This window comes from Ictidomys tridecemlineatus, chromosome 6, assembly GCF_052094955.1.
Source record: "Ictidomys tridecemlineatus isolate mIctTri1 chromosome 6, mIctTri1.hap1, whole genome shotgun sequence".
NCBI lineage: Eukaryota > Metazoa > Chordata > Mammalia > Rodentia > Sciuridae > Ictidomys > Ictidomys tridecemlineatus.
In genome coordinates, this window is record NC_135482.1 from 132,898,207 (window position 1) to 132,923,424 (window position 25,218).

General features: G+C 37.0%; 1 long non-coding RNA gene across 1 annotated transcript in view; it reads right to left on the reverse strand.

The window, feature by feature from the left end:
* The window catches only part of LOC144365034 (uncharacterized), a 152,194-nt gene that overhangs the window by 108,334 nt on the left and 18,642 nt on the right, over window positions 1-25,218 (reverse strand). The window contains exon 2 of the long non-coding RNA XR_013423306.1: window positions 10,661-10,782. This is a non-coding gene — a long non-coding RNA (uncharacterized LOC144365034). The remainder of the gene's footprint in view (window positions 1-10,660; window positions 10,783-25,218) is intronic.

Here is a 25,218-nt window from a genome sequence, read left to right on the forward strand (position 1 = left end):
ACATACACAGGCTGAAGGTAAAAGGTTGGGAAAAATCATACCACTCACATGGCCCTCGGAAGCAAGCAGGAGTGGCCATACTCATATCAAATAAAATCAACTTCAAACCTAAGTTAATTAAGAAGGATAAAGAAGGACACTATATACTGTTAAAAGGGACCATCCACCAACAAGACATAACAATTATCAATTTCTATGCACCAAACAATGGAGCTGCAATCTACATAAAACAAACGCTCCTCAAGTTCAAGAGTCAAATAGACCATAACACAATAATTACGGGTGACTTCAACACACCGCTCTCGCCATTAGACAGATCCTCTAGACAAAAGCTGAATAAAGAAACTATAGAACTCAACAGCACAATCAATAACCTAGACCTAACTGACATATATAGAATATACCAACCATCATCAAGTGGATACACGTTCTTCTCAGCAGCACATGGATCCTACTCAAAAATAGACCATATATTATGCCATAAGGCAAATCTTAGTAAATATAAAAGTGTGGAGATAATACCATGCACCATATCTGACCATAATGGAATGAAATTGGAAATCAATGATAAAAAAAGGAAGGAAAAATCCTACACCACATGGAAAATGAACAATATGTTATTGAATGATCAATGGGTTACAGAAGACATAAAGGAAGAGATAAAAAAATTCTTAGAGTCAAATGATAATACAGACACAACATACCGGAATCTATGGGACACAATGAAAGCAGTTTTAAGAGGGAAATTCATATCCTGGAGTTCTTTCATCAAAAAAAGAAAAAACCAACAAATAAATGAACTCACACTACACCTCAAAAACCTAGAAAAGGAAGAACAAAACAACAGCAATTGTAGTAGAAGACAAGAAATAATTAAAATTAGAGCAGAAATAAACGAAATTGAAACAAAAAAAACCATTGAAAAAATTGATAAAACTAAAAGTTGGTTCTTTGAAAAAATAAATAAGATAGACAAGCCCTTAGCTATGCTAACAAAAAGAAGAAGAGAGAGAACTCAAATTACTAATATACGGGATGAAAAAGGCAATATCACAACAGACACTACAGAAATACAGAAGATAATTAGAAAGTATTTTGAAACCCTATATTCTAATAAAATAGAAGATAGCGAGGATATCGATAAATTTCTTAAGGCATATGATTTGCCCAGATTGAGACAGGAAGACACACACAATTTAAACAGACCAATAACAAAGGAAGAAATAGAAGAAGCCATCCAAAGTCTACCAACCAAGAAAAGCCCTGGACCTGATGGGTATACAGCGGAGTTCTACAAAACCTTCAAAGAAGAACTAATACCAATACTTTTCAAACTATTTCAAGAAATAGAAAAAGAAGGAGCTCTTCCAAATTCATTCTATGAGGCCAACATCACCCTGATCCCAAAACCAGACAAAGACACTTCAAAGAAAGAAAACTACAGACCAATATCTCTAATGAACTTGGATGCAAAAATTCTCAATAAAATTCTGGCGAATCGAATACAAAAACATATCAGAAAACTTGTGCACCATGATCAAGTAGGATTCATCCCTGGGATGCAAGGCTGGTTCAATATACGGAAATCAATACATGCTATTCACCACATCAATAGGCTTAAAGACAAGAACCATATGATCATCTCGATAGATGCAGAAAAAGCATTTGACAAAATACAACATCCCTTTATGTTCAAAACATTAGAAAAACTAGGGATATCAGGAACTTACCTCAACATTGTAAAAGCTATATATGCTAAACCTCAGGCTAGCATCATCCTAAACGGAGAAAAACTGAAGGCATTCCCTCTAAAATCTGGAACAAGACAGGGATGTCCTCTATCACCACTTCTATTCAATTTAGTTCTCGAAGTACTAGCCAGAGCAATTAGACAGACAAAAGAAATTAAAGGCATAAAAATAGGAAAAGAAGAAATTAAATTATCGCTATTTGCAGATGACATGATAATTTACTTAACAGACCCAAAAGGATCTACAAAGAAGCTGCTAGAGTTAATAAATGAATTCAGCAAAGTGGCAGGATATAAAATCAACACGCACAAATCAAAGGCATTCCTGTATATCAGCAACAAAACCTCTGAAATGGAAATAAGGAAAACCACTCCATTCACAATATCCTCAAAGAAAATAAGATACTTGGGAATCAACCTAACAAAAGAGGTGAAAGATTTATACAATGAAAACTACAGAACCTTAAAGAGAGAGATAGAAGAAGATCTCAGAAGATGGAAAAATGTACCCTGTTCATGGATAGGCAGAACTAACATCATCAAAATGGCGATATTACCCAAAGTTCTCTACAGGTTTAATGCGATGCCAATCAGAATCCCAAAGACATTTCTTGTAGAAATAGATAAAGCAATCATGAAATTCATATGGAAAAACAAAAGACCCAGAATAGCAAAAGCAATTCTAAGCAGGAAGTGTGAATCTGGAGGTATAGCGATACCAGAGCTCAAACTGTACTACAAAGCAATAGTAACAAAAACAGCATGGTACTGGTACCAAAACAGGCAGGTGGACCAATGGTACAGAATAGAGGACACAGAGACTAATCCACAAAGTTACAACTATCTTATATTTGATAAAGGGGCTAAAAACATGCAATGGAGGAAGGATAGCATCTTCAACAAATGGTGCTGGGAAAATTGGAAATCCATATGCAACAAAATGAAATTGAATCCCTTTCTCTCGCCAGCCACAAAAGTTAACTCAAAATGGATCAAGGAGCTAGATATAAAAACAGAGACACTGCGTCTGATAGAAGGAAAAGTTGGCTACGATCTACATATTGTGGGGTCGGGCTCCAAATTCCTTAATAGAACGCCCGTAGCCCAAGAGTTAATGACAAGAATAAACAAATGGGACCTACTTAAACTAAAAAGTTTTTTCTCAGCAAGAGAAACAGTAAAAGAGGTAAATAGAGAGCCTACATCCTGGGAACAAATTTTTACCCCTCACACCTCAGACAGAGCCCTAATATCCAGAATGTACAAAGAACTCAAAAAATTAAACAATAAGATAACAAATAATCCAATCAACAAATGGACCAAGGACCTGAACAGACACTTCTCAGAGGAGGACATACAATCAATCCACAAGCACATGAGAAAATGCTCAACATCTCTAGCAATCAGAGAAATGCAAATCAAAACCACCCTAAGATACCATTTCACTCCTGTAAGATTGGCAGCCATTACGAAGTCAAACAACAATAAGTGTTGGCGAGGATGTGGGGAAAAGGGCACACTTGTTCACTGCTGGTGGGACTGCAAAATGGTGAGGCCAATTTGGAAAGCAGTATGGAGATTCCTGGGAAAGCTGGGAATGGATCCACCATTTGACCCAGCTATTGCCCTTCTTGGACTATTCCCTGAGGACCTTAAAAGAGCACACTATACGGATACGGCCACATCAATGATTATAGCAGCACAATTCACAATAGCTAGACTGTGGAACCAACCTAGATGCCCTTCAATAGATGAGTGGATAAAAAAATTGTGGCAGCTATACACAATGGAGTATTATGCAGCACTAAGAAACGACAAAATCATAGAATTTGCAGGGAAATGGATGGCATTAGAGCAGATTATGCTAAGTGAAGCTAGCCAAGCCCTAAAAAACAAATGTCGAATGTCTTCTTTGATATAAAGAGAGCCACTAAGAATAGAACAGGAAGGAAGAGCATGAGGAAAAGACTAACAGTAAACTAAGACGAATGGGGGGAGAGAAAGGAAGAGAGAAGGGAAAACATATGGAAATGGTAGGAGACCTTCAGTGATACACAAAATAATAAGAGGTTATGAGGGGCAAGGGGGTGGGGGGAAAAAAAAAAGGGGAGAGAATTGAACAACAGCAGAGGAGGTAGAGAGGGATGTTGGGAGGGGAGGGGAGGGGAGGGGGGATAGTAGGGGATAGGAAAGGTAGCAGAATACAACAGTCACTAATATGCCATTATGTAAAAATGTGAGTATGTAACAGAAGTGAGTCTGTATTATGTATTTGGGGAGTTCAAAACCCAATTGAGTCAAATGTATGAAAGATGATATGTCTTGAGCTCTGTAATGTTTTGAACAACCAATAAAAAAAAAATAAAATAAAATAAAATAAAGTCTCACTTTTTGCTGTAAAAAAAAAAAAATCAACAAAACTCTCATTAATTTTCTCAGAGCAATAAGAAACAAGAAGCAAAACCAGATGCTGAATGAACAAAAGAAGCACTCCAGAATCAAGAAGCTGCTTAAAACCTTAAAATGTGCTTGGGGCAGCAAATTTAAACACGATAAAAAAGTTTTTCAAAGGTCAAAATTGAGGAAATTAGAATGTGAAATTACTCTACCAAAGTGTGCTTCAGCACACAAGGAAGGAAGTTAAGGAATCCAGGAAACAGGGGAGGCCAGTGGAGGAAAGAATCAAAATCAGTTCCCAAGATGACAGGGGAAAGTTCTCTTTAGCCTATGAGACTGTCAGTCTGGCTAGGAGCAGAAAAGCAGAGGAAGTCTATCTCTAAGAAGAAAACAGAACAGACATTGCCTGGTACATTGGATCATATTCGTGGGAATATGTAGCTGTATTATATATATATATATATATATATATATATATATATATACACACACACATATATAAATAGATAAATAGATGGATATGTTCATAGCTGTATGACTTGGATATGTTTCATATCTATGCTAAATAAGATTATTTTAACCAAAACCATGATGCACATAAATTGGAAGGCAAAGTGTGCTTGATGGGAATGGGGCAAAACAACTAAATCTGTTTTTCCCATAGTAAATATTCTAACACCCATTTTGGAAAATATTTGGGAACTAATCCAGGGAAGATGAAGGTATGCTTCACCTAAGACCAAAAAATTCTATTTGTAGACAAACTGCTGATGCGACCAGCACATAGATACTAAAATGTTCACAGAAACATTGTTTGTTTCAGCCAGAAAAACAGATAACAAATTTGGTGGAATGCTCTACAGTATTTCATACAGTGGCAAGTTCTTCTATGGGTTACTAGTAGACCTCAGAGCTACTGACATTTTGGGCCAGAAAACTGTTTGTTGTAGGGATGGTCCTGTACATTGTAGGATATTTAGCCACATCTTTGGCCCCTAACTGCTGGATTCCAAAAGCATCCTCCCACGTTGTGGAAATCAAAATGTTTCCAGACATTGTCAGACACCTCCTGAGAGGAAGCACTCCCACTGAGAACTGCTGTATTTCAGTATGATTCCACCGATATGAAGTTCAAAATGTGGCAAAACTGACCTATATTTTATGGGAATAATTATAGTTGATAAAAATCCATAAGGGAAAGCAAGGAAATTATCCTGCAAACAAGGATAATTGCCATTCTTGGGAGACAAGGGAATGTGGGGACTTGGAAGAGATGCATGAAGATCTTTAGGCCTTGGAGAAGTATTCTTGTAAGTAATAATGATTACTTATTACATTATTTATTTATATAATTATTTTACATATAGATATTCACAATAGCATAAAGCATTATTATGCTAATATATCATACAACATATTTTATATCATACTTGAACTTTTATAATTATTTCAAGTATATATATGTATATGTATGTGCTGCATATATTTTATTTGAATATATGTATCTCATGCCCTTTTCTTTATTTGCATTTCACAATTTAAAAAATAAACAAAACATAGAAAGTAAAAAAGCTAACCTATAATTGAAGAATTAAGAAATAGTAGTAAAAGCATGTTATTTTAAAATATGGAAAGGAAAGCATGAAAAAGCAAAGAAAAAAAAGAAATTTATCATTTTCAGGGTGTGGAATTCATGACAGCCAATGCTGGTGAGCCAGGAGGATGCTATTTATTCATGATGAGCTTCATTGCACTGAACTAAGGGTGTGTTTGTATATCTGATTAATAAATATTAAAAAAGTAACTTTGAAAATAGAAAATAGTGGTGGAGTGGGGCATGTGGTCACATTTTCATCCAGGCTAGATTATTTTTCCTGCTTTTTAATCACAATGGTGTTTATTAATTATAATGATGCTGAGTGTCTGATTCTTTTGAGTTGAGAAAAGTATAAGCAGATTATTTTACCAAATAAGCAATATAGAGGCATTAAGAAATGTTAATTAAAGATTTATTATCCAAGCAAACCCTAAAGAAGATTTTAAAACCATGATATGTTCAATACAATAACCAAGTCAATTAAAAATGCTTTACTAAATTAATTCCTGAAAGTTTAAAATTTTTGGCAAAAATCAGAGGAAAAAACAATTATGGGTAGTGGAAAGTGAGTTTTGTTTAGTGATATTACAGCTAGGACTTGAAAAATTATTTTTTTAAGTTAGGCATGGCAGCATATGCCTATAATCCCAGGAATTCAGGAGGCTGAGGCAAAGAGGATTTCAAGTTCAATACTAATCTCAGCAACTTAGCAAGGCCTTGTCTCAAAATAAAAAATAAAAGGCCTGGGGATATAACTCAGTTTTAAAGTGCTCTTGGATTCAATGCCTAGTACTCCCACTACAACCCCTCCCCGAACCCCCCCCCCCCCAAAAAAAAAAGTTGAGGAGAAAGCCATTAACTTCTGGGATTAGGTGACAATGTTCATTTATTCCCATGAGCAGAGCAAAAATTAATCATACAACATGGAGTGTGGTAAGAATTCTGACAGGAATAGCACAGTGGTATCTAGAATCTATGCCACCTAGAAGAGGTTTCCCAAGGTGAGTCACGTTTAAGCTAAAGTCAGAGTGAATAAGTTAGCCAGAGAGGAGGACAAGAGCAGAGAAGTTCCTCCCAGGGCAGAAGACAGCATGTGCACAGCCCAGAGCAGAGGATGTCCTCAACACATCCAGACAAGTCACAGGCTTTCAGCTCACAACAGCAACTGCTAACAAACAGATCCTGAAGGTCTCCACCAAAGAACTCACCACTGTGTCACAATAAACTCCCTCTAACACAAATGACCATACACGGACAATACAGGGGGATAGCCCGAAATTCTTTTCTTAAATGTTCACTCCAAAATGCAGCATCTCTGAAAAAGTGCTTCCAGAAAATAATCCAGATGCAATATTTAACTCTATTACTTAAAAAATTATAAATCAGAAGGATTTCTAGTGTGTCTTTCCAAATATTGTGTTTCCTAAGAAACTGTGCCCAAAGTAAGGAAAAGTAATAAAATCATACACAAAGATTTATGTAGCTATTTTGCATATTAACAAATACATTAATATGAAATATAATTATATTAACATATTATAACATTTTATATGATTAAACCTTTAAAATAGTCTAACTATATAGATTTTTCCCTTCTCTGTATAAGTTATACTTCATAGTTTAAAAAGTAAAGAAAATACAAGAAGTATAATACTCAAATCTAAGAGAAAAAATAAGAAATAGCAGTAAAAGAATGTTCTTTAAAAATATGAAAGGAAAGGGCTAGAGTTGTAGCTCAGTGGTAGAGCGATTGCCTAGCAAGTGTGAGGCACTGGGTTCCATCCTCGGTACCACATAAAAATAAATAAAATAAAGGTATTGTATCCATCTACAACCAAAAAGATATTTTAAAAAATATGAAAGGAAAGGTTTGAAAAAGCTGGGGTGAGGGGAGTTATCAAAAGGAGAAAACAAAATCAGAATATAACATGCTTTCATTCCTACTGAAAGATTGCTAATAAATACGTAGTACAGAAATGGAGCTGATAAGTGGTGGGTATGAAAAAATCAGTCCCTTCGGTCATGTGCAAATATGAATAAACTGACCTCACCCAAGTATTAACTGTATACAATCTCTAGCCAGGGTCTACATATAATCATGTACTTACATCACATTACTTGTAAGTTGAGCAATGAGGGAAGTTTTTCTAACCATCTCTTCCACCCTATTTCTAGCCTAACACATACAAACACTCACATATAAACAGACTCCCCATTTCCAACTCCAGAGAGCATTTTTAAAACTCAACACTGGATTGGAAACTAAAACCCCCATTCCTTCCCCACAGCAGCAGCCTCCTTTATCTAACAGGTTACAGCATGTTTTTCAGTCTGGTTTTCTGAAATAAAAATACCTCTTGAAAATCCTGTAAAACCCCCAATACAGGATAAGTAGTAAATGTCCCCTAGTTTCCATTAATTCAAATCAAGGCTCTTTCTTTTGAGGTAATCCATGAGATTTTACAATTATACTTGCATAAGAATGCATTCGCATCTAAATCACATGAAGAAGCTCATACTGATCTGGACTTGTGTCATTTAAAATTCTTGTTCTTATTGGCCACACTCAGAGCACTGTCTCCTTTTGCATGCCAAACAGGGCTGGGCTCCCTAGGGTGCCCCAGAAGCCTAAACTTCTCAGTGACTTGTAGAAAGAAGGCCCTTTTAGCTCTACTTTACAACTTGGATTCTTCATTCCCTACTGTGAATGTCACTAGAAACCAAGAATTTTCATCAGTATAGATATTAAAGAAGTTAAGTAAGGGCTGGAATTGTGGCTCAGTTAGTGGTAGAGCACTTGTTTAGTATGTGTGAGGCACTGGGTTTGATCCTCAGCACCACTTAAAAATAAATAAAGGTATGGTATCTATCTGCAACTAAAAATTTTTTTAAAAAAAGAATTAAAAACTCTGTCTTCCTATATGGAAATTGAAAATATCAATAGGAATCCACAAAGTGTTTTCTCTGAAAAATATGTATTTTCTACTTTTGTCCATTAAAAAGACCTAAGACAAATGGCCAACATGGTAGCAAGATATACTTTAACTTCCCCAAAGTTTGGTTTCTAAATAACACTAGCCATTGGAAAGAATCAGGCCCCCTTGGAGAATGGAGGATTCTAGCTCTGGGACAAGAAATGTACAAGATAGGTCTGGAACCTGTTTTAATACCTGAGAACAAGGAAACGACAATGATTAAGGTTATATGAAGACATAGGGAAAAAACTTGAAGGGGGTCCTACTGGCTAGAAAAAATGACATTTAAACAATGCGGAAATAACAACTGCAATGAATCAAAATATACTAACTAGGTTAAAAATCAACAAGTTCAGTGACAGAGTGCTTGCCTAGCATGAGTGAAATACTGAGTTCGATCCTTAGCACTGCATTAAAAAAATAAGCAAATAAAAAAGTATGCTGTCCATCTACAACTATAATTTTTTTAGAATCAACAAATTCAAAATAATAAACAAACAAAAAACAAAAATTTTTTTTGTTGTACTTTGTAACTATTTCTATGGTAGCATTCAATCATATGAATGCTTATGTAATGTCTCCCAATTAAACAGCAATTTCTTAAGTACAGAATTACATTCATTATAGTCACACTAAAAGAATATAAACATCACTGTAGATAATGTTATTTGTACAGTGTCTAGTAGTTAGTTAGAATTTTTTTTTTTTTTTTTTTTTTTTGCCCCCTGATGTCTCTTACCAAGGTCATCTATGGCTGGTCAGTTTTCTGTATTATTCTTAGATAGGTTAGTATAAGAAGTACTTGCCACAAACAATCACTCCCTCCTTCTCAAAACACTGTCTTCCCTTAGTTTTTAAAGATACTGTTCTCTCTTCCCTTTCTCATTTTCCTTCGAAGGATATTCTTCATCTTTCTAAATTCTAAACACTGGAGTACTCCAGAACTCAATACTCCAATCTATTATTTTCTCTCTACTCCTTAAGTAATCTCCTGCTCTGGTTTTAAATCCCATCTAGGTACTGGTAACTCCAAAAGCTCTAGTGCTTGCCTGAATGGCTTGTAAGAATTTCAGATTCACATAGTCAACTTCTTATCTGACAAGGGCACATGGATGTTTATCAAACTCCAGATATTGCCTATCCAGCTCTCCTTCAAAGCCTGTCCTTTCCATAGTTTCCTCATCTCCAGTGATGACAACTCCATTCTTTCAGCTGCTTTTTTTTAAGACAAAAGTCTTAAAACCATCATGTTTGTGTCCTCTCTTTCTCTCTCTCACCCAACATAATCTCCATCAGTATTGAATTTATCTTCAAAATATATCTATAATCCAATGACCACCCCTTTCTAAATCCACTCCTACTACCGTGGTCTAGAATACTGTCATTCTACCCCTTAATTTCTACACTAAATGCTCTGCTTTTTAAAAAATTATTATTCCTTTAGAACCCCTTGTCAAGAGTAAATCAGATCGTTTCTTTTCTTTTTTCTGCATAAACCTTTGCTTCCGACCTCAAAAGCTTTCGATCTATTTCAAAGTAAAAGCCAAAATACAATTTTCATCCCTTGACCTTCACTAAGACTGTTCTTATTAACGTTGCCCATGACCACTATATTGTTAAACCCAATGCTCAGTTTTCCATTCTACAAGGCAATGCAATACCTGGCATCTTGCTATTTCCATGTTTTCAATTTCCCTCCTCACTCACTCCTCACTCAGTCCACATTGACTTCTTTCCTGTTCTTTGAACATGCTCACAACACTCTTTCCCAGCAAGGCCTTTATACCTATTGTCTTTGATTGTTCTCCATTGCTTCTCTGAGGAATCTACTCAAATACCAACTTCCCCAAACCACCCTATATAAAAGAGCAATCCCTCTTTGCCTGGTATTTCCTATCTCCATTCCTCTGCTTCATTTTTTCCTGTTTATCAGAACTGTACCTCTATGAATCTGCTTCTTTGTTGTTGTTGTTATCTTCCACTAGATTTAATCTCAATTCCATGAAGGGCAGAAACTATGAATCTTCAACTCACGACTCCAAACCCAGAACCACAAACAGTGCCTAGAATATAAAGATATGCAATAAGTATTGACTGGGTTAACCCATTTACTCACCAACTGCTTATTATGTGCTTATTAGGTTCCAGGTCAATTACATACTGTTGTCCAGGATCCAGAATGAGTGCTCAGATCTCTCTCCTGTCTCTCCTATACTCTCCTCCAGAGAGATTTTATTGCAAAAACTAGACATTTCTATCCCAAACTAAGTTGGGCTAAAATCTCTTCACCCTTTATTGTATGATTTCTGCCTTACAAAATACTCTGGATTCCCAGTAGCATTTAAGTTCTTTATAAATTCTATGTGAAATATTATTAATAAACTGCCTAGAGCTTCCCGAATACCAAGGGTTTACTAGCAGTGGTGAAATCTGTGGGAGGCCAACCTTACACCTGACTGAGTTACACTCCCCAGGTGGGTGCTGAGGCGCTCAGTCACAGAAATGGGTGTGTCTTGCTACAGCCCCATGGGTGAAGCTATGTTCACCTGTTCCTTTGTAATCTAACCCCTTGCCCTGTTTAGGATAGAATCTTCCATGGAAGTGCTTTGTGTGTGTCCCCTCCTCTCACTGTGCCCTTGGGTGTGGCCTACCCAGGTGTCCGTCAACCTGCTGACAGTGGACATCATGAAGATAGACTCAGCCCCCTGAAACCTGACCCCTTGCCTCATTTGAATAGCTTCTCCCCAATAAAAGGGGTCTGCGCTTGCTCTCTCTCTCTCTCTTTCTGCAGACCCTTAAGGTCAGAGGAGCCGTCACAGCAACCCCAAAGAAAAAGGTTTTTGTGTCTCTTATGTGGTTATTTCGTGCAGCCCAGTCAGCCCAGTTTAACTAGAGTGACCCCTGAGCCTTTTTGTCGAGAGAATAGAAACCCGGCAGAAATATCTGCATTTTTTCCTAGAACCAAAAACTGATTTACTGATACATTCCACGTTACTGAATGGGGAATGAGGATATAGTCAATGATTTCCTCACTGCAGATTCCTGAAGAATCTGGTTGTGAAATCATGAGAAAGGGAAATAGCCATCAAGAGAAAACCAAATTTTAGGAGTCCTCTTTGCATTCCATTTCCACCATAGCAAATCCTCAATATGTTGGGGCTCTAAGTAAATGAGTTCTACTTAAAAAAAAAAAATTGTGTGTGTGTGGGGTAAAATTCTCTGATTATTTTACCATTTCTATTTTATTCTATGTCTAAGGTATTTAAAGTACCTGAATGTAGACAATAACCCAAGTATTCTAACTTCCAACCCAAAATTCATTTGATTACACCAATATCCCTCCCATTCAAAAAATACATTTTGAAACACAAATAATATGGTCTAAGTCTACCTTTTGCTAGACCAAGGAATTCATAGGGAAATCCTTCTCAGTTGTCCCACAAGTAGAACTTAGCTGTTCTGAAGCAATCCCCTTTCTCAGATTCCTTAGTCCTAATAAAAGGAATCAAATGGCTTTGCTTAAAACTGGGGAACATGATAGGGGGAAATATTTTCATCTCAAGATATAGAAGATTCACTCTGATGTTACCTGCAGGAAAGATACATTGCAAACATACTATCAATACCAACATTTGTTCACACATCCCCGTAAAACAGCTAAAAAGACAGATGACAATGTGTATGAGTAAAGATATGAAAAATGAGAACCCTCATAAGATTGATGCAGGGATCCTAAGTGAAACTTAGGCTGCCTTTGATGACAGCACTGGCTCTTTACCTAGACCTGCAGATGCCCTGTAGGTCACTGAAGGCAGGACAAAGCCTGGTAACTCTGCCTTTACTTTATATCTGTCTTCATTATCTTAAACCTTGTGACACTGCTCAGCTCTGCACTTTGGTATGTTAATCATTTAAGGCATGTTAATTATTCAAGGAGTGTTTATCTAAAATCTAGTATAAGAGCAAAGCATAGGGGTACGTTCCTATAATCCCAGCGGCTTGGGAGGTTGAGGACCATGGAGTTCAAAGTCTCAGCAATTTAGCAAGGCCCCAAGTAACTCAGTGAGACCCTATCTCTAAATAAAATATTAAAAAGGGCTGAGGATGTGGTTCCGTGGTTAAGTCCCCTGGATTCAATCCTCACTACCAAAAAATTTAAATTTTAATTTTAAAAAAATCTAGTAATGCAAGGCTTATTATCCCTAAATTTACCTAACCTATCTTGTCCTGCTGGAAGTCTGAGGCAAGATTTGTAGCATCCTGTTTCGGACCCTTGGAGTGGTACATAGAAGTTTCCAGGTATTGCCCCCTACGGGATCAAAGGTCTGAATGACAAGTCTTAGCAGCAAGTGGAAACTGTCCCCTCAAGTGATAAGGACCCCTCTGGAGCCACCTCACAGAACCAGAATGAAGAGAATAATCAACTAGACCACAGTTTGGCAAAGATGGCTTAATTATGCATACTGCACCACCCAATTCTTCCTCTATTTTAACCTCAAGTTCCAGAGACAGACTGAATTGGTGCCTGCCCGCCTAAAATTGAGAGCAACTTCAAAGGCTGACAGAGTACAAACTCCACCCCATCCCACCTGTCTTTTCAGGAATCATGGAAGCTGAGAGAGGAGACTATCCCCTCCCCAGACCTGCCTAGCATAGGGCTAACTAAATCTGCATAGGTATATTTCCTACCTTTTGTCTTACTTTACCGTCTCTTCCCCTTTAAAAATTTTGCTCACCCTAAGAGATTCAAAAGATGGAATTTTTAAAATTTTTTTAATTTATTCTAATTTGTTATATATGACAGCAGAATGCATTTCAATTCATATTACACATAGAGAACACAATTTTTCATATCTCTGGTTGTACACAACATTGAGCCACACCATTTGTGTTTTCATAAATGTACTTAATGATGTCCCTCTCATTCCTCTTCCTTCCTATCCCCATGCCCCCACACTTGCCCTCTGTCCCCTTTGCCCTATCTAAAGTTCATCTATTCCTCCCATTTTCCCCAACCCAATATCCTTATGAATCAGCATCCTTATATCAGAGAAAACATTTGGCATTTGTGGGTTTTTTTGGTGGGGGAGGGATTGGCTTTCTTCACTTCGCATTATATTCTCCAACTGCATCCATTTACCTGCAAATGCCATGATTTTATTCTATTTTAATGCTGAATAATATCCTATTGGGTATATACACCACATTTTCTTCATGCATTCATCTACTAAAGGGCACTTAGGTTGGTTCCACAGGTTTAGCTATTGTAAACTGTGCTGCTATAAACATTAATGTAGCTGTGTCCCTGTAGTATGCTGTTTTTAAGTCTTTTGTGTATAGACCAAGGAGTGGAATAGCTGGATTAAATGGTGGTTCCCTTCCAAGTTTTCCAAGGAATCTCCATACTACTTTCCATATTGGCTGCACCAATTTGCAGTCCCACCAGCAATGTATGAGTGTGTCTTTTTCCCCACATCCTCACCAACACTTATTGTTGTCTATATTCTTAATAACTGCTATTCTGACTGGAGTGAGATGATATCTTACAGTAGTTTTGATTTGCATTTCTCTAATTGCTAGAGATGTTGAACGTTTTTTCATATATTTGTTGACTGATTGTATATCATCTGAGAAGTGCCTGTTCAAGTCCTTTGCCCATTTATTGATTAGGTTATTTGTTTTTTGTTATTGTTGTTTGTGGTTTTTTTTTCAGTGTTAAGATTTTTTAGTTCTTTATATATCCTAGAGATTAGTGCTCTGATATGCATGTGGTAGAAATTTGCTCCCAAGATGTAGACTCTCTATTCACCTCACTGATTGTTTCTTTTGCTGAGAAGAAGCTTTTTAGTTTGAATCCATCCCATTTATTGATTCTTGATTTTAATTATTGCACTATTATAGTCTTATTCAAGAAGTTGGGGCCTAATTTGACATGATGGAGATTTAGGTCTACTTTTTCTTCTATTAGGTGCAGGGTCTCTGGTTTAATTCCTAGGTCTTTAATCCACTTTGAGTTTTGTGCATGGTGGGAGATAGAGGTTTACTTTCATTTCATTGCATATGGATTTCCACTTTTCTCAGCACCATTTGTTGAAGAGGCTATCTTTTCTCCAATATATGTTCTTGGTGCCTTTGGCTAAAATAACTGTCATTATGTGGGTTTGTCTCTGTGTCCTCTATTCTGTACCACTGGTCTACAGTGCATTTTAGTGCTAATACCATGCCTTTTTTTGTTACTATTGCTCTGTGGTACAGTTTAAGGAATGGTATTGTGATGTCTCCTGCTTCACTCTTTTAGATTGCTTTAGCTATTCTGGTTCTCTTATTTTTCAAGATGAATTTCATGATTGTTTTTTCTATTTCTATGAAAAATGTCATTGGGGTTTTGATTGGGATTGCATTAAATCTGTATAGTGCTTTTGGTAGTATGGTATTTTGACAATGTTAATTCTGCCTATCCAGGAGCAAGGGATTTCTTTCTTTAGCATTCTGTAGTTGTCATTTTTTTTTCTTTTTCTTTCTTTTTTTTTTTTTGAGGCTATTGTAAATGGGGTAGTTTTCCTTATTTCCCTTTCTGAGGATTTGTCACTAATATATGGAAATGTCTTTGATTTATGGATGTTGTTTTTATATCCTGCTATTTTGCTAAATTCATTTATTCTAGAAGTTCTCTGGTGGAATTTTTGGGGAAAAGACAGAATTTTTTTAAAATATAAGTTTCTTCTATTTTCCTTCAGAGGTGGCTTTGGATAAAACCCATTTTCCTATCCATTTGACTCCAAATATTTCTGGAGCATTGAGCTATGTGTCCTACTCTCTTCCTGGCCAGCATTAGTGCCACAGGTAACACTTTAGATCTCTCTACTGCCTCTACAGAGACAGGGCTGAGATGATAGATCTCACTTTGCCATCCCAATACCGCCATATTGATTATCATTTTCTTTCCTGCTCCTCACCATGCCCTTTTCTGCATGTTTTTTTGAGGTAAGTCACTAGACCTGAATAGCTGGTGATTCCCAGAGTCAAGCCTCTGGCCTAAGATGCCAATAACACAGCTACTCCGAAAAAATAGTCCAGTACTTTCTTAAAAAGTTGCACATACATGTAAAATATGTCTAAGTAATTCTACTTCTATGTACCTACTCAAGTGCTCACACAGAAGCAGACTTGTACATAAACATTCATAGCAGCTTCACTCATAAAATCCCCAAACTGGAAACAACCCAACTGTCTATCAACTGCTCAAAAGATTTAAAAATATGTGATATATCCAGGCAGTGAAAACATGTTCATCAATGGAAAGGAACAAAGTACTGTTTAATGCTTCAACATGGATGAATCTCAACATTAGATTTAATCAAACCTGACACAAAATACAGATACAAAGACCACTTATTATAAAATTCCATTTATATGAAATGTCCAGAAAAGGCAAATATATGTAGAAAAAAAAAAAGAATTCACAATAGCTAAACTGTAGAGCCAACCTAGATGTCCTTCAGTGGATGAATGGATAAAAAAAAAAATGTGGCATTTATACACATGGAATATTACTTAGGCACTAAAAAAATAATGAGATCATGGTATTTGCAGGGAAATGGATGGCATCAGAGAAGATTATGCTAAGTGAAGTTAGCCAATGCCCCCAAAAAATGCAAAATGTTTTCTCTGATATAATGGGGGTGACTCAAAGTGGGGTAGGAAGGGAGAGCGTGGGAGGAAGATTACCTCTAGACAGGGAATAGGGGTGGGAGGGAAAGGAAGGGACAAGGGGAATAACAAGGATGGTGGAAGGAGACCGTCATCATTATACAAAATACATGTATGAAGATGTGAATTTGGTGTCAACATACCTTATATACAAACAGAGATATGATAAATTGTGGTGTAAAGGTATATTAAGAATTGTAATGCAAAAAAAATAAGAGAGTTCATGTATAATGGCATAATTTGGCGTGAACATACTTTCTATAGAGTTATGAAAAATTGTGCTGTGAATGGATAATTATGAATGTAATGCACTCCACTATTGCCATGTATATAAGAAATAAATTTAAAAAAAAAAAAAGAATAAGACGCCTCTAGGGCTGGGGTTGTAGCTCAGTGGCTGAGCGCTTGCCTACCATGCATGAGGCACTGGGTGCAATCTGCAGCACCACATAAAACTAAATAAATAAAATAAAGAATAATAAAAAAAAATAAAGAAGTATACTGGTGGTTGCCTAGGGTTGGGACTTGGAAAAGGGATGTATGGCAATGGATACATGTATCTTCCTGAGATGATGGGAATGCTCTAAAAATAGATTACAGCAATAGACACAAAATTCTTTTAATTTACTAAAAGATTGTTAAGTTATATACTTAAATCATACAAATTTTATAACATTTACATTGTATCACAGTAAAATTGTTTTTTTAAAGAAAAAAGAAATAAACATTCACAAGAAATTAGTAAAGTTTTCAGAGAGACATGCAGCCTCTAGAAACTTTGGAATGGCACCAGTAATCTAGAGCAGGCTCAAATAAGCTTTAAGGTAAGTAAAGCTGGGAAAAAGCAAATGTTATATTAGAAAAAGATTACTTGAGCAGAATTTTTGAACCAGAGTCCAAGGTTACTCTTATTGTGCAATTTGCAAAACATCTGTGTGTAAATGGGAATTTGGTCCTGCCAGGAACCAGATTTATACTGGAGCTTCTTTCACAGCAGTATGTCTTCCCACACATCTCTATAACATAAACCTTGCCAGGCCCAATCACAAAGCTGGACATAGATATTTGTTTTTTTAATCTGTATTGACCTAGTTTTCAGGCCATATTAAATCCACTTCCCAACCACTTCTCTTATTCTCATCCCCCACCTCATGTAATAGCCCTAATTGCCCTAGGGCCAGGTACCAGACAATTAGGAAAAATCCTATGCCCTGGAGCTTGAAATTATTCAAATTAGCCAACCCCTAGGGAGCCCAGAATCTAGAGCTGTATTCATAGCTCCACCTGTTATCCTGCCCCTAGAGAAATCCAGGCCCTGGTTGGTGGCTCCTTTACAGCTATATATAAGAAAGTGCCTTCTTTCATTTAGCCAACGGTCAATGTATTAAGCATCTTTAAAGAGTATTAATGATAGAAAAGATGTTTGATGGCTAAGGAAGGAGAAATCCCACACTGGGACACTGGAATAAATTTACAGAAATTTCTCATGTGTTAAGATCTTTGTAAAATCAGTTCCATTGGCCTGGAAGTATCTGTCCTTGATTTTCCCTCCAAGGTCTATGTATCCAACATTTGTTTACTCTCATTAAAAAAAAAAAAAAAAAGCGAGTAGTCACAGAACTGATTTTGACAAAGAGCCAAATAATGTGTTTAAAAAGAAAAAGGAAAAAGCAGTTACTACTTTCCCAGAATGTTACTTATGTCCTATGAGACTTTTGACAAAATGAGAAGTCACTAATATTGTGACAGTTCAGTAAACCTCTTTTGTGGTACAACTGGAAACAAAGTATGTGCATGCTCATAAAATTTAAAATTGAATTATAGTCTTAAAACTTGCTAAACCTCATTGATTCCCTTCAAGACTGACTGATGTGCCTGCTATTTACAGGGACTTCGGTTAATTAAAAATACTCTTCATCCTTCTTTCTTCTAAAGAGCTAGATGTTAGAGTCACAGGGTACTGGTTGAGCAAGCAGCATTTAGTGGTTCCAGATTGTCTTTGGTAAACTCTTACACACAAAAAAAGTCAGCATAGTGACGTACTTTACTGAAGAGGAATGCTCTGTTTATTCTCCTTTCCAGTTTGTCTGGAAGACAGTATCATTCTCCCTGCTCAGAGGCCAACTATTCAGACTGCTCACTCTTGCAGTATCTATACCTATCACAAATGCGTCTTACCCACCACATCTTATTCCTTGCAATCTCTACCATTGATTTGGAATTGTTTTTAAACTACTCTGGAGCTAGCTTCCCAACATTCATGGTGACTCCAGAATATATGGGTTGAGACTAGATGTAAGACCTCTCAAAGAGCAAAGAGGTTAAATATGGAAAATCTGTTCACGTGAGAATGAGATTTATAGAGATTTATTTTTTCCACCAGACAAAATTCATTTGCATTTCTATGGACTTTTGAATGTTCATATAATTAAGTCATCGAATTATGTATTGGGAGAAAACAGCCTATGGAGATGATGTAAAACACCCTAGTCCTGATATACCCCCTTCACTAGATTTGCAGTATTAAGTGATTTTTTTTTTTTGCAGTAGGGGTAGGTTTTAGATATAATTATTGGATAGAGTTCAAAATTTCCTTAATAAAGGGCACCACTGTCCAACAGGAAGAATATAATATAGTAGCACAGAGGAGTTTATTAAATTTCCTTGTGACAGACAGTAAGTTCTGAAAGAATATGGCTCAGCATAGCTTCTAAAACTTTTAAAGGGGCTAAAAACTTCTTTAAGAGCTGCAAACATTAAAAGATTTTATTCTTGTATGTATTCACTTGTTCACATAAACATTAGCACTTTACCCGCGACTGAACCAGCTATTGTCAAAAACTTGGTAAAAGGAAGAGAAGATGCTGAGTAGAAGCAGATTGCAGATCCCAGCTCTTCTGGAATTCAAACAGGGAGACAATAGCTACTCAGGGAGATGGGTGACAGAGGAAATGCACTGAAGTACAGTATTATGCTGTCAGTGGAAAGACTTGGAGAGACTCAGAGATCCAGCAAATTCACAATAGTCAAGTTGTGATTCAGCATAGATGACAGTCAATAGGTGGGTAAATGGATAAAGAAAACGTGGTATATATGGAAAATGCATGGAACTGGAGATCATAACGTTGGGCAAAGTCAGTCAAACTCAGAGAGAAAAACATCATATGTTTTCTCTTACATGTGGAAGCCAGAAGGAATCAAAGGGTTCCGTGAAAGTAGAGGGGAAACCATCAGGTACAGGAAGGGATGTGGTGGGGGAGATATGGGGAGTGATTTTATACATGTATAATATACCACAAGGAAATCCACCATTCTGCATAATTAATATGCACCCTCTAAAAATGCTAAATGATTAAGAAAATGGTTATATTCTCAACACTTTCCAGAGCTAACAATGATAAAAGGGAAATACTTACCAAATAAAAAGTTCTAATTTTGAGAAAAAGCAGTCTGAGGATTCAAGAAAGTGGAGAGTCTTTTCTAGGAGGGTCAAGAACATTATTCGTCTTTCTTTTCTAACAGTTTTAAACAATTAGAGGAAATCTGTGAAATACTTATTTTCTTGTTTATCTAATCAAATTGATTCATTAATTACCCTAAGAAGTAAAAGTGGGGTTAGCACAGGGAGTGAATCAGCTCAGGTCTCTTATGGCCCTGCAGGGACCCACCTGGACTCGTCACAGTTAGGGACAAAGTCACTAGGTCCTCACTCGCCTGCTATGTTCGTCAGCTTTTCTTTGCAGTGACTGAAGTACCTGCCAAGAAGCACGTAGTCCTGGAAAAGTTTATTTTGCACACACAGCTTCAGAGGTTTCAGTCCCCTGCCTACTCACTACTGACTCCATTGCTCTGGGCCACAAGATGTTCTGGGGTAGAACATCATGGAGGAAGGGCCAGTAAACAGCATGGCTGAGACTGAAGTAAGGAGAGGTTTTCTTACAATATCCATGTCACTGTAAAATGACTTTTGTCCTCTCATGTCTAGTAAATTTTCATTTGGGATAAAATTATTAGAGTTGTGTATTTCATACTAGGAGACCCACATGTTAAGCCTTAGGGTACAGGAATTCATATTTTGTCTAGTCATCTTAAGCACACTTGAGCCAAAAATCATTTACCTATTTCATTTTAGACATTCGTTGCAATCCGTGGTTAAAATAACAGGATATTACTCAGATTCTTTTGATCTAAAACAAAAGAGCTCACTGCAAATCAGAATTTCTTTCCATGGCATTTTGTGGACTTAAATTTCCTTTCCGTTCAGTTACTAGTCTTTATTGGAAATATAAGTCAAAAAGTGCAACTTGAATATTTATACAAGTTCATTTAACAGATACTCATATAATTCATATAATGATGACCCTAGTAACTATAATGTAAATGAGTCAGAATCACAGGACTTCAAGGAGGGACACAAGCCTGTGGACAGGCTGCTGCTACTTTGGTGTTTTAAAAGACTATATTATACCTATCTGAGCACAAGTAGTTCAGAAGTACAAACCTCTGATAAAAATCCTAGATCCACTTCTACTTAAGCACAGCAGAAATGAGCAATCCTTCTGTGGGTCACAAGTAAAGGATTAATTTGACATCCTCTCAGTATGGCTGACCTTTAAATCAACATAAAATATCTGCTCTACCAAACTCAGAAAGAGAATGCAACCTTATGCAGCATCTGATGAAGTTCCAAATAGCTGAGAGTTGAGAGAGACTAATCCTGGCATCACTTAGCAACTCTAGCTTTTAATGAGTCCTCCTCCCTGAGACACCAGCACTTTGGTTGCCTGTTACTATTAGGTCTCTTTAATTTGGATCAAGGGTCCATCCTAAATTCCCAGGCATCCAGTCCCACTGGATTAATCCCTGTTCTCAATAATGATGAAGGGATGAAAGGAAAACATCACTTCCCACAAATCCCAATTAATTTTAACTTTCCCTCCATCCCCTCCTTTGCACATATACCACACACACACATGCATACTCACTTCCTCCTTCAAGTGATTCATTCTGAAGTAATAGAGACATGTGGAGAATCCCTATCTGCTGCTTCCCATGGCAACTTGGTCCAGCAGGGTAGCAGCTGCTGTCCTGGAGGTGAGCCCCAGGGCTCAGTGGTTTCTCCCAGCTGTTCTTAGGAAGACAGAGAATCAGTTGCCATCTCCCTACAGCAGTTCTTGTCAACATGCAGGGTTTTGCATGTGTTTCCCAGTGCTTCAGCCATTTCTTTAGTTGACCCCTCAACTACCATGTCAATACCACCATCACAGCCTTAGTTCATTATTACTTAGTTCATTATTACAAGAGTATACAACTCTTCCAGAGAAATTGGCCCTAAAGTTTTTCTGTACTATGGAACTTTTCAAATTTTCCAGAAAAATTCCACTGATAACAGTGGAAAAAGGATAGGTAACATCCAGAGTTTTGAGGCTTAGCATAAAGTTGTACAGATATGGGCAACTCTGCAGGTACACATTGCTTTGATGTCGCATTTCAGCCTAAAACTTCATGTGATTTTTGAAATTTATTTCATAACACAATTAAGTTTTTCTTAATGTCTCTCTCTATATCCCAACCATTCAATATCTTAGTAATATTAACATTCCCTGTATAGGTATTCCACCTCTCACCTCCCTTGCCTACCTGAGAGACCATGGTATTTCAACTCAAGGAGTGATGGTGATGGTGAAGATAAAGAAAATGACTATGTTAGCTAGGCACAGCAGTGGAAACCTATATTCCCAGTGACTTAGGAGGAAGGCAGGAGGATTGCAAGCTGAAGGCTTGGGCAACTTGGCAAGGCCTTTAGCAACTTAGCAAGATCTTGTCTCAAGACCCAGTAGTAAAGCACCCTTGAGTTTAACCATCAGTACAAAAACAAAACAAAACCAAAGGAAAGAAAGCAACTATTCAGACCACAATAGCTAGTTTTTATTGAGAAATTACTGTATATCAGGAGTTGTGCAAAGCAACCTTGGCAAGCATTATCTCACTGAGTTCTTAAAACAACCATATCTTATCAGCTAGGACAAGTGTTGCCCTCATTTTATAGATGAGCTAAATGAGACACAAAGAAGTTAAGTAACTTGCCACTTACAAACTTTCATCTAGAAAGTTGAGGGTTCACAATATGAACCCTAACAGTGGTGGAATTTATTGATTTCTTATTCATCCTTAGAAAAGGGTCTGACAGCTTCCTACCATGAATCCCAATGAGACTAGACACCCAGAAACTCAGGAATCTCTTGCACAAACAAATACAAATCCTAGAGTAAGTAGGCTGACAGAGTGTTCCCAACAGAGCTACTTAGGCACAGAACATGAGAAACTAAATAACGCCTAGATAAATTTGTCTGTTAAATTCCTTGCTGCTTCTCAGGTATTTCTTTATGCCCAGACATAAGTCACTACACATGTTCAAGATGGAAGTTATTTCATGAATGAATTCTCTTTCTGCGAGCTATAGAGCAGACATTCTGTATGGGTCACAATGAGAGACATATGCTCTAAGGCACATATGCCCTACTAGGTTTAGTGTCAGGCTTCCGGATGGCCTCTGAGCTCTGTTTTCTTTATGCCTTAAAGCAAGACTCAGGTTCTTACCTGTCTTGTGTCTCAGAAATAGCTTTTCCCTTAAAGCTCTTCACTGCACTCCCATCAGAATTCCCCAGGCAATGAATGAACTATAAGCAACTAAGAAACTTCACCCAAATTGAGATAGATCATTATAACTATCTCTTCCGGGAACACTGAAGTACCTGCGTGAATGAAGTCCCAGGAGTATTCTGGCCTGTCTATGATTCCCAGCTAGATATGAAAACTAATTCTAAAGGGTAACTGAGTTCTATCTAAAATAGGTTAACAATAAAAGACCTTCTCTCAGATCCCCTTATTTTTTTAGCTAGCCACACACTATTTCACTTACTTTAAAGATGTAGCATCTGCTTTCATAACAGGTCTCTACAAGAACTGTTTGCTTTAGCAGTAAGCCAGTGTCTCCTGAAAGGCTTTGGCTAAAGCTCTAAGTCACTATTTCAAGAGCTTACCTGAGGGTCAACCTGGGAGATTTCCATTTTAATTTTTGTTCCAGAGATATATCTTTTTTAAAGGAGAGTTTTATAGACTTTTTCATCCAGAAAACGGAAACCTTCTCATGTGTTTGCCAAGGACTTTGAACTCAATTTAATATTCAAATAAAGTAATAAGTTTAAGGGCTTGCTAGCATCTTATAAATACTCCAGGTTGCTTCTGAAACTACCAACTCTAGTTGCACATTAGAAATTTTCCCTGTTTCAAACGTCTTCAATGGAGCCTAGGGTTGGGACCCAGGTACTGGAATATCTCAAATATTTTCCAAGGGGATTCAAGGGAAAAACAAGAACCACCTGTAAGGCTGAATGACCACTTGTAAGTGAATTATTTTGGTCTTTATTTTAATTTCAGTTGTCTTATTTGTACACTAAGTTATTTATCCCCAAAAACCATAAATGCATAAACCATCAATTTTATAATACTGGACAGATTTATATCTAAGCAGTCTTTCTCAACCTTGCCAGTCCATTAATTCACGTGGGAAACCGCTAAAACTCCTGTTGCCCAGACCTTACCTTGATTCAAGTAAGTCATCATCTCTGAGATTGAGGCACTGATAATTTTTAAATCTCATCAGCTGATCTTACTGTGTAGAAAATTAACTTTTCTATACTTTCTCCCCCCTCCTATCAATGTCTTAAAACAAGCACTGTTCATGGATGAAATTATTAAACAAGTCAAGTTGATGTTCAGTTTCCAACCAAAGCTTCCTGCGGCCCTTCTTTGCCTCTGATGCCTCTGAGCATCTGGTACCCTTCAAGCCTGCCCCAGGGGCACTTCCCCACCTCACCATGTATCTCCTTCTTTCTCAGGGAGTATGTTCCAAGCCCACAGAAACTGCTAGTGCTTCTAGTCTCTTAAGATCTGACTAAATGAGTGCATCTCTTTTCAATTTTCTTTTATTTTTTCCAAATATTTTTATTTTTTTTTTGCAACCCCTCCTGATAGCTTTGGAGGAGGTATATAAACATCTTTTTAGCTAAGTTTGGACTGACTCATGAATTTTGCTTTTCAATTCACTTATTCACTTTTCAATTCACTTATTCACTTTTCAATTCACTTATTCAATTCACGTTATTGTTTTTTCAATTTTCTAATTTACTGACAGCTGGATTTTAAGACTTATCTATATTATTTGATATCATTTAACTAATATTGGTCCAATTGTGTAAGTTTTTTTTGACATCTCTATCTACCACAAAACATCTACTTGGAACATTAATTGCTTTTCAAACTCTACCATCTCACAATGCAATCATTGCAATGATTTGCCATTGCTCTTACGGAAATGGAGCACAGATTAGTGTTTTCCTGGGGATAAGAAAGAGGTGGGAAGCCGGGCACTGTGGCACATGCCTGTAATCCCAGTGGCTCAGGAGGCTGTGACGAGAGGATTGAGAGTTCAAAGCCAACCTCAGCAAAAAGTGAGGTGTAAGCAATTTAGTGAGACCCTGTCTCTAAATAAAATACAAAATAGGGCTGGGGATGTGGAGTTCAATCCAGGTATCTCCTGAAGAAAAGAAAGAGGTGGGAGCAAGAGGAAAGTGGGTGCAGCTATATAAGGACTTGTTAAGGGAAATATTTTATATATTAACTCTATCAGTGTTGAGATATGGTTTTAATATTCTGAATGTACTACAGTTTTGCAAGAAATTTCCATTGGGGAAAACGGGGTAAAGGGTAAATAGGTTTTCTGTTAT